Here is a 17,847-nt window from a genome sequence, read left to right on the forward strand (position 1 = left end):
AATTATCAAAACATGTTAAATATACTAATAAACGTGTTTGATATTAAATTAAATTTCATAAAAATTTATAAAAAAAAATAAAATACAAATATTTATTTAATATGTAGCAAACAAAATATACACTTGGCTATATACAACCTATTACATATAGATCAAGAAACATCAATATTTAAGCTTTTTCTCAGAAAAAAAAAACAGTTTAACAACGAAGAAAGGAGAGAAACCAAATTTTGATTTGTGGGTTTGATATCTACGTATGACTGTTTAAATAAGGAAGAATATGTTGTTATTCTTTTGTTTAGTTAGTAACAAATCCTCTTTTGCTGCAATAAATGAATTACATAATATTTAAACTTAATTAAGAATATTGTTTTTATTTAGTTTGATTCCATTCATTCACATGTTTTTTTTTATCATGAAAAGATTATCAATGTATTCCTTTTGGTTCCACATATCCCACGAAAATTAATGGAATGGTAATTTTTTTTAATTCCATGCAAATGATACATTTTTTTTTGGAATTTTTTGAAATAAACAATTCCAAATAGTTCCATTCCAAAAAATATTAATCCAGTTACAGCCGGGTGTAACTGGTAATCAAGTTGAGGAATATTATGAATGCAAGAAATTAAAAAAATTTGAATGCCAACTAATGGAATGATAGAAGTTATGGAATAATATTAAATAGAATGGATAATTGCAGAGAAATATTTTTGTAACACAAATGGTAACTTTTTAAAGGAATGTAATGGAATGGAATGAAAGTGGCTTTTAATTTAAATTAAATTATCAAAACATGTTAAATATACTAATAAACGTGTTTGATATTAAATTAAATTTCATAAAAATTTATAAAAAAAATTTAAAATACAAATATTTATTTAATATGTAGCAAACAAAATGTACACTTGGCTACATACAACCTATTACCTATAGATCAAGAAACATTAATATTTAAGCTTTTTCTCAGAAAAAAAAACAGTTTAGCAACAAAGAAAGAAGAGAAACTAAATTTTGATTTGTGGGTTTGATATCTACGTATCACTGTTTAAATAAGGAAGAACTAGATTTTGACCCGCACGCCCGTGCGGGTGTACTTTTTAAAAAAAATATGATGCTATTTGATTTTTATGTTAGTATTTAGGATTTGGCAAAAAACTCGAATTCGAAGAATTGAATCGATCCCAATCCGAATAAGTAGTACTAAATCCGAACCGGAATGATTAAATATCTGAATTATTCAAAATTTTGGTATTTGAAGAACTGAAATCTAATCCGATCCGAACCGAAGTATTTTGGGTATCCAAAATAGATTTATATACTTACTTGTATATATTAATTATTTTTAGATTTAATATATATAAAAATATCCAGAATATATATAATACTTTTAAGTTCGCTTAAATGCTTGAAAATATATACAAATAATCAAACGTAAATATCTTAAATAGTTAAAATATACTCAAAACTCCAAAAATACTTAAATAATTATTAATTCTCTATCCAAATATTTAAACCAAACCTATTTAAATTGATTATCCAAATTCGAACCAAATCCTCAAAGATCTGAACTGAACACGAAATCCCAAAAAGATCCGAAAACGAACCCGAACACTCACTCCTAATCACTATTATATATATATATCCTATATGTGTCATCATAGGTTACAAAATATGTGTTATCATATAATTAATCGTATTTTATACGTACCATCAAATAAGTTTTCTTATAATTAATAATATTTTATACGTACAATCATATAAATAATCATATATATTATATTTTAAAATTTAATGTGAAATATAAAAACCATAATTTAAGTTGGTGTTTGAAATTGAGCTTTGTATTGTATTTTTTATATCTATGTTGAAAACATTTTTATAATAGTTATTGGAAAATATGTTAGTAAAAATCAAATTTTGAATATATATATATATATATTTGAATGAATTTTTGATATAAATTAATTTTTAAATTATTATTTTGATTTGAATATATATATATCAAGTAACATAGACCCATTACTTTTTAATATAATGTAATGGACTTCCAATTTTTTTAGTAGCATAAGCCCATTATTTTTTTCATAACTTACTGATATCCATGTTTCCAAACAGTACTATTTTTTAACTACTATCCATATTGCCAAACAATCTCAATGTGTACTTCAACTTTAATAATATAGATATGTTGCTATTCTTTTGTTTAGTTAGTAACAAATCCTATTTTGCTGCAATAAATGAATTACATAATATTTAAACTTAATTAAGAATATTATTTTTATTTAGTTTGATTCCATTCCACTCATTCACGTGTTTTTTTTTATCATGAAAAGATTATCACCGTATTCCTATTGGTTCCACATATCCCATAAGAATTAATGGAAAGATAACTGTTTTTAATTCCATGCAAATGTTACATTTTTTTTGGAATTTCTTGGAATAAACCATTCCAAATAGTTCCATTACAAAAAATACTAATCCAGTTACAGCCTTGGATTTGCTGAAAGAATTTTTAAGCTCATTTTAACTACGTTTGACCTTTAACTAGAAAAATGGGAATTAGATTTTTGGCCAAAAAAAAGGGAACTGGGTTTTCAACTGATTGAAAAAGCTCCAATAATCAAGATTTTATAATACAAAATTATATTGGAGGTGATTGGTAGTTGCTCTAGGTGTTGTGCACAACCATATTTATTTCTACAACACCAAATTCAGGGCAATCAAGCTTTAAATATTTTTTTGAAACCACAGCTTTTGAAATAACCTACAGCTGTACAAGTGCTCTGCAAAGCCAAATATTCAAAGCAATTGTTTAGTGATTTCCATAAAATTTTACAGCAATAAAATCTAAAGGCACAACAAAAAATCTACAGATTTTTTTCTACAGCAAAATTATTAAAGCTACAGTAATTACCGATCGGACCCATTGTATACATTTATTTCCCAAGTTAAAATCTGTATATATGTGCATGCATTTTTTACACATAGAAAATCCCATTCAGCAAGATATAATATTTTATCATTTGTAAATATATTATCAAGATGCATGGGGTTATCGGTAAACTGAAAATAAATTGGGAAAGAAACACAATAATGGAAGAAGTAGAAACACGTCGGTATCAAGCACAGTCTTTTAATTTGCTTTGACCTCCCTCCTCCCGCTCTCGCTCCTTGCCATTGCTCTCCTTCCTCGCAAAGCCCTAGCTTTCTTCTCTTCCCCCTCTCGCCGTAAAGCTCGTAAGGTATATATATCTTTTATTCTTCATCTGTTGATTTCTCGTTCCCACTCTTAGTTCGATTGGAAATGCTGTGTTTTAGTTGTTCCTGCTGTTTTTTTTCGCAGGTTTCTGATGAAAATTGAACAACGAAACAGTTTCCATCGGGCTGAAGAACGGAACCATAGCTCATGGAACCACCACTTCTATTCGGTGTTTAGGGTTTATTCCTTTAAATCTACGACTCTTCATGTACCTTGGAACCTGTCTTAGCTTCTCAGTTGAGTATTAACAAATTCTTAGTTGTAATCTTGATTTATTTTATCTTTGTCCTAGGAATGATTTGTGCCTGAGTGAATACTGGTTTAACAGTTAAGCTTGTTTCTGTTTATGAGTTTAGTTTCAGCACTGGAGGAGGTTTGTTCTGTTATTGTGCCTGAGTGAATACTGGTTTAACAATTAAGTCTTGATTTTTTGACTGAGAAAAAAAAATGCATTGTTGATTGTTGGTTGAAAGAACTGATTCAACTGCTCTACTCCGCTGTATAACGCTAGATTTTGCATGGGAAACCGTGGTTTATAAAAAATATTTTTTTTCTTCTTCTTTTTTGAAGTCTGGTCCACCCAATGTACCAGAAGAAACATGATCAATATTAATGCCCCCATTGTAATGAGATTAGCACTTAAAAGGTCCACCTTCTTCTTTTTCATTATAAAGATGATTTCTGAACTTTTTTTTTGAAAAAAGGCTTTCATATTTAAATTGCAATGCTGAAAACAAAGTTACAAGGCTATGAGTTTTGACATCATAGAGATCAAAGTAAAGCTTGGGAAAGAAAAATGATTGACAAAATCATATGGAGCTAGAGAATTAAAGCAAAACACTCTGAGCATTTGAAGAAATTGAGAGAGGGATTAGCTCACTAAATAACTTTAGTTTTGGTCTCCGTGACGACCTCTGCCTCGGCAGCCCCGGCTTTTGCGACCTCTTACCATGTGCCATTGCATATCTTGGACCTTCTGAGATGGTTTCAACTCTCTTCCATGTCGTGATCGTTGAGCCATTTCATATTCATTAAAATAACCTGTACAATCACCTGTGAAAGGAGTAAAAGACAAACCTCCAGAAGTAGATGGTGGAATATCATTTGAAACTTTGGGTGGGGGCGTTAATAAAACACTCCCAGTGACTGGAAAATCTCCCAGAGTAGCTGCATGGTTTGTATTAAGCGGAGCATTTTCAGACAAGGCTGAATTGCTAGAAGGAGTGTCTGTTACTGTTGCTTTAAACATGGTGGCTGGAGTAGATGGTTCTGACTCAGTAGTTGTTGGGAGGATCTCAACAAAGGATGAAGGTGTAGAGGCTAGTACTTGGCCATCAGATACTGATGTAGAGTTCAAAGTAGCAACTGATGAAATAGGCAATGCTTCCATGGCTTGAATGACTGTGGTCGAGACTGAAGTGGGTGGAGCATGGATTGAACCAATATTCACAGTAGGTGAAGGAGCCATAAAAGTAGGGATATTTTCTGTGTCTGATGGAACGGCAACAACAGGAGTTCCTGTGACTGACGCAACGGCAACAACTGGAGTAGAAACTGTCGGTATAGTGGCTGAATCAATATTTGCCACAGTAGCAGAAACAGAGATAATCGTACCATCTGGAATAACTTCAGGGACAAAAACAGAAGGGTAAACACTTGCAGCAGGAAGCGAAGCTCCCATTTGATCAGTAGACGAATGAGTCGAGTTCCTAGGCTGAGCAGATTTTTGCAGACATCGTGAGTCTTTATGGCCTAAGTGTCCACATTTACCACATGTTGTTGGGATCCATGAATACTCTACATCGACCAATTGTATAGTACCTCTTTTGTCATTCAAAGCGATTTTCTGCGGGAATTGTTTGTCCAATTCGACTTCCACCAAGATTTTGGCCTCACCCATGAGTGTAGGATCAAGTCTAGGCTTGTTTGTCAGCATTGGAGCTCCCAGGGCAGAAGCAATTCGGCTTATTCCTGGAATAGAGTATAACCTGCTGGGGATATTTTTTAGAGTTACCCAAACTGGAATTGTGGAACAGTTACCGTTTATGTCTGTGGTGCCTGCATCTCTTTTTTGTCTCATCTTACTGAACGTGTTATCTTCTATAATATACAATTGGTCTCTGCGGTTATTGTTTTTCATCTTGTTTATGATGGAATCATCAAGCACCACTAACCTTATTATGTACTTGCAATGATTTAATGCAGGTGTCGATGTTAGTATGAACAGTGTCGATGTTAGTATGAACAGTCACTTAAAAGCTGTGAAACTTACTTTTAAAGGGAAGAATCCAGTCACATTAAAGTGTCAGGGGGAAACAACATTCGCTATTATATTCTTCCAGACTCTTTGAATCTTGAGACTTTGCTGGTCGAAGACAAACCAAGAATCAAACCCACTGCAGGTTACATAATTAAGCATTTCACTCTCTACTTCCCATTCATTCTTGACCATTCCTTTTGGTTTATTGCCTGCCTGTTCTCACATTTTATCTTTTTTTTGGTCATCGGTATCAGGAAAGATTCCTCCAGGCGGTCGGGACGTGGGCCATGGTGGTCGTTAAGCACACACACTATTGGAAGGTGATCCCAAGCTTGGTCCTTTTCTGTTACAGAGCAGGATTGTAAAATACCTTTCTTGTAGTGGGATTTGGTGTTATGAAGACAAATTCTTTGATATGTTATTGCCAAACTTCTTGAACTTGGAAAACAATCATTGTCGTTTGTCATTGAGTTCATTGCCTTATTAAATAAATAATCTGATAGATAAAGGCAGCCAATTAAATTAAGACAGAGCCTTTCATTACAGTCACAGCTTTGTTAGGACCCTCTGTTTTTCCTTATCGTAATAAACTTCAGTGCTCCGCTCCTACGCGAAGCCTAGAAAGCATTTACTGATTCGTTAAACTGTGCGCTACTTTTTAGCTTTCAAAATCATATTTGTTCGTCTTGAGGCTCCAGTAATGTGGTAATGAACAATGTGCACTTCCACATGCAGAGTCCTGAATAATAATAACTAGATTATGACCCGCCCGACCGGGCGGGTGTTTATTTTTTGTTTCAAAATTGTTTTGTTTATATTCATGATTTATTTGTAATAGATAGTCTGTACATTGAGTAGTAACTGTATCCGTGTTAGTAATCAAATTTTATCAACGATATTTATGATCAAATAGAGATAGTGAAAAATAAAAATGAAGATAATGATGCATTAACATAAGAAATATAAAAAACAATTTTGCCAATTTAAAATATAATGAAATAAATAATTATGAGTTAGTATGATATATAAAAAACAATTTGCCAATTTAAAATATAACAATTTTGTTATGTTAAATATTCTTGTTACCAATAATCGATAACTTTTAATTATTTAATGTTAAAAATAAATGTTGATTGATGCGCAAGGTTAGGGGAGGAATGATTCTGGTAACTAATTATATGCAATATATTTCGATGTTAACATGAATATAGTATTGATATCTTTTTGGTTAAATCAGAATCGCTTTCCATTTTTTTTCGATTTAATATATTTTTTCCGCAATTGAAGTTATTAAGTTTCTGAAATTGATTTTCTATGTATTATAATGATTAAATAGTTTAAGATTTTGAATATATGGGGATCAAATATTGTTGGTAAGTAGGATCCTGTGAACACTCGGATTTAATCAATTCTGTTTTCAAATTTTGAACATGTTGTAGAGACTTCCGCATGTAAAGCAAGGAAGAACTGATTTGGAAAAAAAAAACTACACCATATAATATTAACGTAAATACCAAAAAAAATTATACGATATATTATTAACGTATATATAAATATTACTGTTATAGTTTACGGTACCAGTAACATGATGTCAATGTTAATTAGTGTTTTGGAGGAATGTTAGATGCTATGTAATTATATGATACGAAAGAAGAATTGAATTGATGATTTACTTTGAAGTCATCCGATTTATAACCTAACATTCCATCATGTTCAAGACTTTAAGTCATTGTTTCTGTTTTTGTAGTGTATAGTATAGCATTAAATAATCGAAAAAGACAAGCTAATTTTAAGGAAAGATTAATAATAGTTTCAGTGGCATTCAAAAGTAATTAACATTGAAAACTCAGGGTTAGTTTAATTTTGTACTCCTGTTTTAATAGATTAGATAATAATAAAAAAAAGCTTAGAGATGTAAGTAAGAAGGTGAGAGTTGATCAAAGCTTCTGCCATGAAAATGCAGGTTAGTTTCTTAACCTCAGTGACCCCTACTTAAGGAGCAGCAGCGGTAACAATAATCACTTTGGCAGGACATTTCATGATGTCATCAGTTTTTGGTTGTAACTCAATGACAGATTCCCAAGATGAAAGCACAACCTGTAACCAGATGGGATAAGAAACACTTGGAACTTAATATAAGAGATGGTGTGAAATGCACAAGTAACCATGATTCGATCTGTTGTAGTTGGTTTAGTAGATCCCTTCAATGGTTTAGAGACAAGTTTATCTGTTGCAGTTCCTCAAACATCAACAATGGTAGCTCCGTTCAAGGCTTTAGCCAACATGGAGAGATCACTGGAGCTGTACTCGCAAGTTGTAATCACACGGAAGTTCAGTTCGATGAAGAAAGATCCTTTGGCTTCACAATCATCGACCCTTTTAGCAGTTAGAATCCCTGAGTGAGTTGAAAACTCAACCGTGTCAGAAGAACCGATCAGTCCGTTTGAGAATACAGTGTGAGCAGCTGCTAATGTTGCATGACCACATATATATCTATCTGTCAAAAAGATCCTAACAAGTAGAAACTTAAGATGGACTCAAACCATATGGAAACTAAAGAGTATTTGAAAGATTAAACCACCGGAGGAGAAAACAAGGTGGATGTAGAGGATCAGAGCCCGTGATGGGAAGAAGAAAAGAAGTCATCGGAAGGTGAAACTCAGCAGCAAGAAACTGAAGCCAAGAGTCATCTCTCTCATGTCCTTCTTCAAGTAAACACACTGCTGCTGGGTTCCCTTTGAAGGCTGACTCAGTGAATGCATCAACCTGTTTTAGCAAACAATTCACTGATCTTGAGAAGCTGAAACTCCTCTCAACCCAAAAAAAAAAAACGAATAAGATAACAATTACCACAAAGTACTTCACAAGCTTCTTCTTGATCATTCCCGTATCTTCTCTTATCTCACTCTGAAATCTTCATCTCTCAACGCTAACTTGTATATTCAGCAAACAAAACTTAATAGAAAATTAATGTGATCACGTTATATTTTAGAGTATTAAGAAGGCACCGAAACAAGAGTAGTTGTGCTACAATATAAATATGGAAAAAGTTGGGTGGATAAAACATGTTTCATAAGGAGATAATCAACTTTTTCCCTCACCAACAAATAATTTAGGATAAAATAATGGAGCTATAGGTCAAAGACTCATAAGCTGACAGATTTACCAGACTGGTGTGATTAACCACTATTAACAACTAAAACTCTTTATGAAAAATGCAGTTTTTTTGGTTTGTTGACTAATGAGGAACAGAGATAATAAGTTCATCAAGGCAACAGGAAGCCAGAATACATCCCATGTCAACTTTATTTGTTTATTATGAACAAGGTCATACATACATCATTTTATTGAAAACTTGATAAACTTTTTCTTCCCCATGGCAGGATTAAACTAAGACATGGCCTTTCATCACAGTCACAGCTTTGCCAGTGAGCAAGACTCTCTGCTTCTCCTTATCATAATGCACCTTCACTGTTCCACTCCTACGCGAAGCCTAGAAAAAAACATTTTTGCAAAACTCAACATTCAAGGCTTTGTCCGTAGCTTGAAAATGCTGAAGATAGAGGGATAGAGGAATTACCGCGTAAGCGAAAAAGTCAGTTTTGTTCATCTTGAGGCTCCAGTAATGTGCTAATGCACAATGTGCACTTCCACAGACGGCATCCTGAATGATATTAACAAAGAACCAATCAAAAGAGGTTGATCAATTCTGCTTCTACCCATTAAAATGAGAATGCAGGCTATAATACTGTTAAACAACCTCATCAACTCCTAATTTGGGGGCAAATATCCTACTACAGAAATCATAGACAGATCTTTCAGGAGCAGCAGCTGTAACAATTATGATTTTTCCAGGGCATTTCAATATATCATCCATTCTTGGCTGCAGCTCTTTGACAGATTCCCAAGTTTGAAGCACAACCTGAAAATCAGATGGATATGAGAGCACACATGAAAAACAAAACAGATAGATAGAAAGTTTAGGAGTATTCTTGAAGTGCTTACAATGATTTTATCTGTTGAAGATGCTTTGGAAGCTCCATTGAAAGCTTTGGAGATGACTTTACCAGTTGTGGTTCCTAGGATATCAACAATGGTAGCTCCACTAAAGGCTATGGAAAACATGAGCTTATCACTGGAGTTGTAATCACAAGTAGGAATCACAGGAAAATCCAATTCGATCAAGAAAGATCCTTTCTCGAGCTTGACGTCTCCGGAAATCTTTTTAGCCCTTAGTATCCCCGAGCGGGGTGGCAAACTCAATTGTGTCTGAACCAACAAAACCGTTTGAGAAGAGAGTGTGTGCAGATGCTAAGGTTGCATGAGCACAGAGATTCACCTGCGACAAAGAATCAAGTGATCTTGTCATTTGAATTCTCTTGGATGATTCATCCAAAAGCATTAATATGGAATGGTTGTTCACAAACCTCTAGGGTTGGAGTGAACCACCGGAGCAAGACGTCATGTGGTGAATGAGAGCCTGTGATGGGAATAACAAAACAAGTCAACAGGATATTAAGCTCAGCAGCAAGAGACTGAAGCCAAGAGTCGTCTCTCTCATTCTTTCCATCAAGAATGCACACTACTGCTGGGTTTCCCTTGAAGGCTGAGTCAGTGAATGCATTAACCTGTTTATCAACAACACTCATAGATCATACAAGACTTAGAGCAAAGAAGAAGAAATGAATTTACAACAAGTACATTGTCAGAAAAAAAAATACAGTTACCATGTAGAAGTTTAGAGGCTTCTTCATGAGATTCATGACTTTATACGTCTCTTCTTCTGTTTGAAATCTGCATTTTTCGACTTGGATTTATATTCAGCAAACACACAACTCTACAAATAATGTGTTCCATGTTGTCTAATAATAAGGCTGTGATTGGTCTGTCAAGATAACGTGTTCCACGGTGTCTAATAATAAGGCTGTGATTGGTCTGTGAAGACAAAGACGTAGCACTAGAGAGTTGTTATTCATCTGGACCATTGGACCCCTATAAAAAAAATTCTCGAAAGTCAAGAAAATGAAAACTTATTAGGATTGTTTACGGTTGAGTAGCATTTCAGATAGGTTCACAGTCTTTTGCTGAGTGAGGAGTGAGAGCAAGAGGACACAGTCACACATGTTCACGTTGAGACTCCAGTAACGTGCTTATACACAATGTACACTTCTACATAGATAGATATGCATGAGTAAACAAGATGCAACAAAAAGTAGAATAAGGTTTATAATAATTAGACGAGTTTTTGAATCTGATTGAATAATGATAGAAATTTAAAAAAAAAAACGTCTTCTGTTATATCAAATCAGACAAGATCTGATTTACTTACCACCAACAAAGAAAGGTCCCAAACAAATAATTGTCACTAGCCCCACACAGAGAAAAGTTGATGTAAAATGAAACACATGGTCATTAAACATATACATTTTATATCAATGGCTTTCTGTCTTTATTCAATAATGGAAGGAGCCTGTTTTTGTAGCAATACATGATCTCAGATTAGACCAAGACATAGCCTTCCATTACAGTAACGGCTTTGCCTCTCAGGAGAACCCTCTGCTTCTCCTTGTCTAAATGAATCTCAAGAGTTCCATTCCTACGCGAAGCCTAACCCGATTGACCATAATAGAGAATCATTCTCTGTGCTCTAAGACAGTACTTGGCAAAGAAAAAAAAGAGAGCAGAGAGATTACTTGGTAGGCTAAGAAGTCACACTTGTTCATCTTGAGGCTCCAGTAATGTGCCAATGCACAATGTGCACTTCCAAAAACAGGGTCCTGAAACAAAGGGATGAACAAACATATATAATAAGAATAAACATACTAGGAACAGAAGAAATCATTATCTTTGATCATGGACGAGCTCCTTAGAACCATAGAAAGCTCGGGAATTGGAATTGAAGCTAGATACGAAACCAGTGATGGGAGTAAGGAAACTAGTTTGGGAGATGTTGAATTATAGACTGAAGCCACGCGTTGGTAAACCACTTGCAAAATATAACTTAGAACGCACGTAACTTTCAGGCAAATTTCTCTGCCTTTTCTTTTTGGCTTTTTCATTTATATAAGATGCAAACTGGAACTAGTAGTTTCTACAAACAATTGAAGTCAATCGAGGCCCATAATTCTATCAGTCTATTGCCTGTCTACTAATATGTTTTAGATCCTTCTATATATAAATTGTGAAAACTTATGGGTGATGTGTCATTCATAGAAGAGCTCTTTAATAAATTGTTTTGATTTGATTGGTTTTTCTTTTTGACATCTAAAAATTCATTCCAAACTTAAAAAGTTTCATACAAGCTAGCTTTTCCGGCTAAACTTGGTGGATCCTTAACCTCGATGGAACTGAAGCTTTGCACTCGTGATCAGGCGTCTTTAGCAAGACTGTCCGCACGGAGATTTTCACAGCGAGAGATAAACTTAATAGAAAAGGCGTTAAAGGCAAATTTCATGGTTTCAATTTCATCCAATTCTGGATCTAGAGCAGGCCATTGTTTCTTCTGCTGGATAATGTGCACGAGCTGCTGGCAATCATATTTGAAGTTAACTCGAGGCACTCGACGTCCGCTTACCTCCTTCATCGCCCAACATAAGCTTTTTGCCTCTGCGTGTAGTGGTGATTCTGTTTGTGGCCCTTTTCATTGTCCTTGTGTAGTACTTCCAGTTCATGTTCAAACAGTACAATACCCATCCCAATACCATTGCTTTCCTCCGACCATGAAGCGTCGACTTGAAATCTCCATTGGCTCGTCAAAACTGGTACCGCGGGTAAAGGAGCTATCGTCTGATTGTTTTCCTCTGCCGTGAATGTCGTCTCTACCATTTGTGCTATCTTCCAAGATTCTGCCTCCTGACAAGCCAATTGCAGAGTTTCCAAAGGTGTAGAGTCTTTGTTATTGAAGCATTTGTTGTTATGTGCCTTCCGTTGATACCACAAAATCCATGGGAACACCGAAGAACATTCACCGAGATGATTAGGCTCTTTGGAGTATTTCAATAACGTCTCGACATTGACATATAAAGAGGAACACGGGAAAAGCCCCAGAGAAGAAGGGATATGCGACAGAGCCCAACATTGGATCGCCTGTGGACACTCTAAGAGGATATGGTTCACTGTTTCTTGATCATCTCTGCATATCTGACATGTACTGTCCGATCCACAGTGACGTTCTTTCAACTTAATTGCAGATGCTACAAATCCAAAAAATAGCCTACCATAAGAAATGTTTAATTTTTCTAGGCGCTTTGAGTTTTGAAACCTCTTTCTTTAAGTCATTTTTACTCGGCTCCATCACTTCCCTAGCCTGAGTATTTCTTCTTTGTTCTACTGCCACCTTAATAACATGTCATCACTGTATAGCTACCTGACTTGGAATGTTTCCAGACATAGCTATTTCTCTGACCCGTATGACTGATTCTCATAGCAAAAATACGGTTAACATCTTCTTCTGCTATGAGCTCCCTAACGAGCTCCACATTCCACGCTTTGAGCTCCGGGTCGATCAAGTGGTGTACCTTCAGGTCAGGGTCAGGAAACACACTTCTCGGTTTCGCTGGCCTAGCTGGCTCTGTCTGAATCTAGACGTCTTCATAAACTTCAGTGTCCGTCCCTTTTCAAATATTTCTTTTAATTGACTTTTCCAGGATATATTTAGACTCCATTAAGCTACTCTATCCATATGAAGGATTATTTGCTTTTCCTGTTACCATAGGATTGGAATGGCGGTAGTATCTTCCTTTTAATACTCGGACTATAAGGGAGTCTGGAAAGATAAGTAGCCGCCACACTTGTTTTTCTAAGAGTGCAAGGTTGAAATCGTTGGTCCCGAAAACCAAGACCTCCCTCATCCAAAGGAACACAGATCTTATCTCATGCCACCCTATGAAGACCTTTGTTATTGTTACTCGTGCTCCACCAGAAACATGCCACTGCGACAGGACAATTTCTTACAAGTATCTTGAGGCAACTGATAACAAGATATGACACATAAGTCGGTACAGCTTGTGTTACTGATTTAATTTGAACTTCCTTACCCACTTTAGAAAGGAGCTTTGCAGACCATAAATTGATTCTGCCATTCATTCTCTCTTGCACGACGGAGAAGACTTGTTTCTTCGATCCGCATATCTTTTTGGGCATACCCAAGTACATTCCCATTCCCCCTTCTTTTGTGATGCCAAATGATCTTTACAGTGGACGCTGTGACCTTAAAACCGAACAGCCCAAACAATGCTACATGCAATATATAATCTGATATTGATGTGTTGTCTCCAAACAAACTCAATAATCATATAAGTTTAAAAACTACCAAACTTATCAAAAAATATTTATAGTCTTCATTTACAAATATCTACCACCGTTAAAAGTAATGCAATATTGAACTTAAATTATAAAAATTTAGATGAAACTGAATGTTGAAAAGTATATTTAATCTTATGAATTTAGATATCACATTATATTTGCATTTTTACAATATTAAATTTATACGTGCGAGTTTGCGGACATCTACCTAGTATACTTTAAAATATGCTTTCATTTTCCCTGGCGTGACGCTGTTGCTCGTGGAGTTCGGTCGTTTTGCACAGGGCGTTCCACGGTTCAACCTCATTATCCGTGTGAAATAGGCTCTTAATAAGCAGCCAAACTCGAGCAGGAGTAAATCCAAAATTGTATCTAACCATGGTGAAAAGGATGAAACTACAGATCACTTGTTTTTGCATGTTTTCAGTGATCACGTTAATATTAAGATTCGCCTATGTTTTAAGTCTTTGTACCTATATTATATGATGGTTAGGAATCTGCAAACCAAGAGAAAGTTATTTTTAGCTAGCACGATTGAAGATCTTAGATATGTAATGAGAAAGGCTCGGAACCGTAAATGTAAATTTGGGGGCTGAGGTGATTTACATTTCAAATTTGATCTATCCACGCAATTAATTAGGAGGGATTTGTATAGAAAGTATATCCAGAACAGTGCATTCTCAGTTTAACTTCCACATATTTTGGCACCTTTATGCAAAACAATAGCGTAATTGTCTAATCGATCTCTTAGTCGACTTAAATTTTTAAAAGGCCAATGGTCGTTATGATATTATATTAGGCGACGAATACGATTATTAGAACACCAAAAAAGAGTAAAAATAGAGGTTTAGTACCTATCCATAACACAAACGACAGACATGAGACATCTGTAACATGCATACATATTCAGAAATATTATTTTTTTCTTTCATTTCTTACCACGCAAATCCTTGAAGTAATCTTTTGCGCTGTTTTCAAAATCTCTCCTGGCAATATAGCCATCCTGTCCAGGAGCCTTCATCATCTTTTCCTTTTTCGATTCCGAGCCAATCAACAATAGTAGACCTACGACTGTTCCAACGACTCCAACGATGCCTATGACTTTGGTTGCGGTTTCACAATCTAACTTCTCATCTTCTTTTTTCTTTATCTTGTTGCTGTTCATTTTGGTACGACAAAAGAAAAGTTCTCTTCTGGTTTTTGTTTATTTTAGTTAAGAGGAAGGATTCATCTGATTTATATAGTTGTAACTTGAAATCAGACCTGCTTAGAATATGCAACTACGAGTCAATATATATCGGGTTCCAAGGGAAGAATATTAAAGTTTCAGTAATCAGTTAATGTAATTTGATGGGAACTGAAGAACGTAATAAAAGATTATAATTAAGTTAAAGAGTTTCGTCAAAAAAAATTAAGTTAAAGATGAGTCAAACATTTTTTTTTTTTGAACAACAAGATGAGTCAACATATATACTAACTACAGTGGGAACTTAAACGATTTAAAGCATTTGTTCCCCTTTCTTTCCCAAAATAAAAGTAATAATAATACTATGAGCTTTTGCTGATACTGATTGGGAAATTTTGGGATAAATCGAGAAGACAATGTACGAGTAATTCGTTTGATTCAATGGCGAATCTAGATGAAGATTTTTCTGGGTGCACAAAGCTTCTAAAATAGATGAATGAGTATAATTCTAATAATTTCTTCTTCTTTTTGCTACGAAATAATCTATACTATACTAAAAGGGGATATAAGCTCCTCTTAGGGTGTCCACGTAAGCACAAAAAATCGTCCAATCAGAGAGTTCGAACTTGCCACGTCATCTCATTTATTTTTTCGTAAAAAAAAAAAAAATAATGCAAAGAAAAGGATCGAACCCGGGTTAGTACGACATAAATATAGAGCATATACCACTAAGCTATTGAACCTTCTTAGACACATATACAAGAATCACTAAATATGTAATCACAAACTCTTATGTAAATTTATAATAATATGGATTCAACTTTCAAGACTCCGATACTTTGTTTTGTAAAAAAAAATAAGTAAGTGACTAAGCTAATATATTCTTTGAAAGTGTGAGAACATTGAGAAATATGAAAAAAACATAGATTTTTGTTTTCGTGACAAAGTTAAGAATTTTGTAAAAGTAAGTTTAACATATAAATTTTCGTGACAAATATGAAAAAGCATAGATTTTTGTACAATTTTGACAAAACAACTCAAAATATAGTTCTCTAATGTCTTAATAAAATATTTTTTAAGGTGCAATAATTAAATATATCAATTCAATACATTTTGTAATTTATAGACAAAACAATAACACAACAAATTTTGAAACATTTTTTTAACCTATCGATTTCTTTTCATGAGAATCCAACTAAACAAGATAAAAAGCAATTAGATTTATTTATTACCATTTTATTCAATTTTGATTAATTTCAAATTGTAATAATGTATCTTTTTGAAGTTACAAAAAAATAATGTTATTTCTTTATTACACTAACATTATATATGGATTCCATGTACACAAATAAATATAATATAACAACATAAGCTTGCTTTCCCCGATTCATATGAAAACTTTTTAAGTTATCCACCAAAGCAAATTAATTAAATAAATCAAATTGTTATAATACAACAAATTAATATATAATTTTATTTTAAATTATTTAAAAAGTGTATTTTCATTAAAAACAAAATAATAAATAAGTAAAACCGATTTGATGGTAATTTTTATGACATATATATATTATGTGAAAGAAATATAAGCTTAATATGGAAAAAAATCTTAAATAAAAAAAAACTCTAAAATTAACAAAAAAAAACTAATAAAAAATAAATTATGATATCAATTGAAAGCTTTTTAGATAATATTAATAAAATATTTAAGCGATAATTAGACAAATTTGATTTTTTTTTGCCAGCAAAAAGTTTATTATTAATTAGCATCAGTTATTTCAAGATGTTTAAGAAAGATGGACTTAAGTGATATATGAACTATGAATATTAGTACTTTGTAAAGCTGACTTAGATAACACATCTGCACATCATTTCCAGTCATTTTTTATGCCTAAATTCAATTTCTTCTGAGCAGTTATTCCACAAAGACATCGTATGAGATATTGTTTTGATTTTCACTTTTTCAGATTTGTTTCTTGACTGTTAAGAAGATTAATAGCTGTAAAAATGTCTCCTCCGAATATTATATGTCTATAACTGAATCCCCAACATGAGACAACTTTGTTTAAAAAGTAAATAATTTCATTTTTTTATATTATATAATAAATATATATTATTTGCTGATAATAAAAATATATTTATTCATCTATCACAAATATCTATACAAATATGTGAATCAAGTACAACAATCAAACAACATAGTGATTTCCACAAAGAAAATTTAAAAAATATATTTATGTTAGGTAGTCTTATTTTACATTCTTTAAATAATGTAATACAATATTATACATTATTTTTTTAGAATTGAGAAATACATATATATCAGTTAGACAAATTAAGCGATAATTAGACAAATTTGATTTATTTTTTCTAGCAAAAAGTTTATTATTAATTAGCATTAGTTATTTCAAGATGTTTAAGAAAGGATGGACAAAAAAATAGGATGGACATAAATGATATATGAACTATGAATAGTATTTTGTAAATCTGACTTAGATAACACATCTGCTCATCCATTTTCAGTCATTTTTGATGCATAAATTCAATTTCTTCAGAGCAGTTATTCCACGAAGAGATCGTATGAGATATTGTTTTGATATTCAGATTTATTTCTTGACTATTAAGAAGATTGATAACTGTAAAAATATCTCTTTCGAATATGATATGTCTATAACCGAGTCCCCAACATGAGATAAGTTTGTTTTAAAAGTAAATAATTTTATTTTTCTTATATTATATAATAAATATATATTATTTACTGATAATAAAAATATAGTTATTCATCTATCACAAATAACTATGCAAATATGTGAATCAAGTACAACAATCAAACAATAT

General features: G+C 33.2%; 2 pseudogenes; both read right to left on the minus strand.

The window, feature by feature from the left end:
• Positions 1 to 6,039: 6,039 nt before the first annotated feature.
• Positions 6,040 to 8,510, minus strand: LOC106446015 (annotated as a pseudogene).
• A 302-nt stretch (positions 8,511 to 8,812) lies between these two features.
• On the minus strand, positions 8,813 to 11,384 carry LOC106446014 (annotated as a pseudogene).
• Positions 11,385 to 17,847: the final 6,463 nt, after the last annotated feature.

This window comes from Brassica napus, chromosome A4 (assembly GCF_020379485.1).
Source record: "Brassica napus cultivar Da-Ae chromosome A4, Da-Ae, whole genome shotgun sequence".
In the NCBI taxonomy this organism is placed as follows: domain Eukaryota; kingdom Viridiplantae; phylum Streptophyta; class Magnoliopsida; order Brassicales; family Brassicaceae; genus Brassica; species Brassica napus.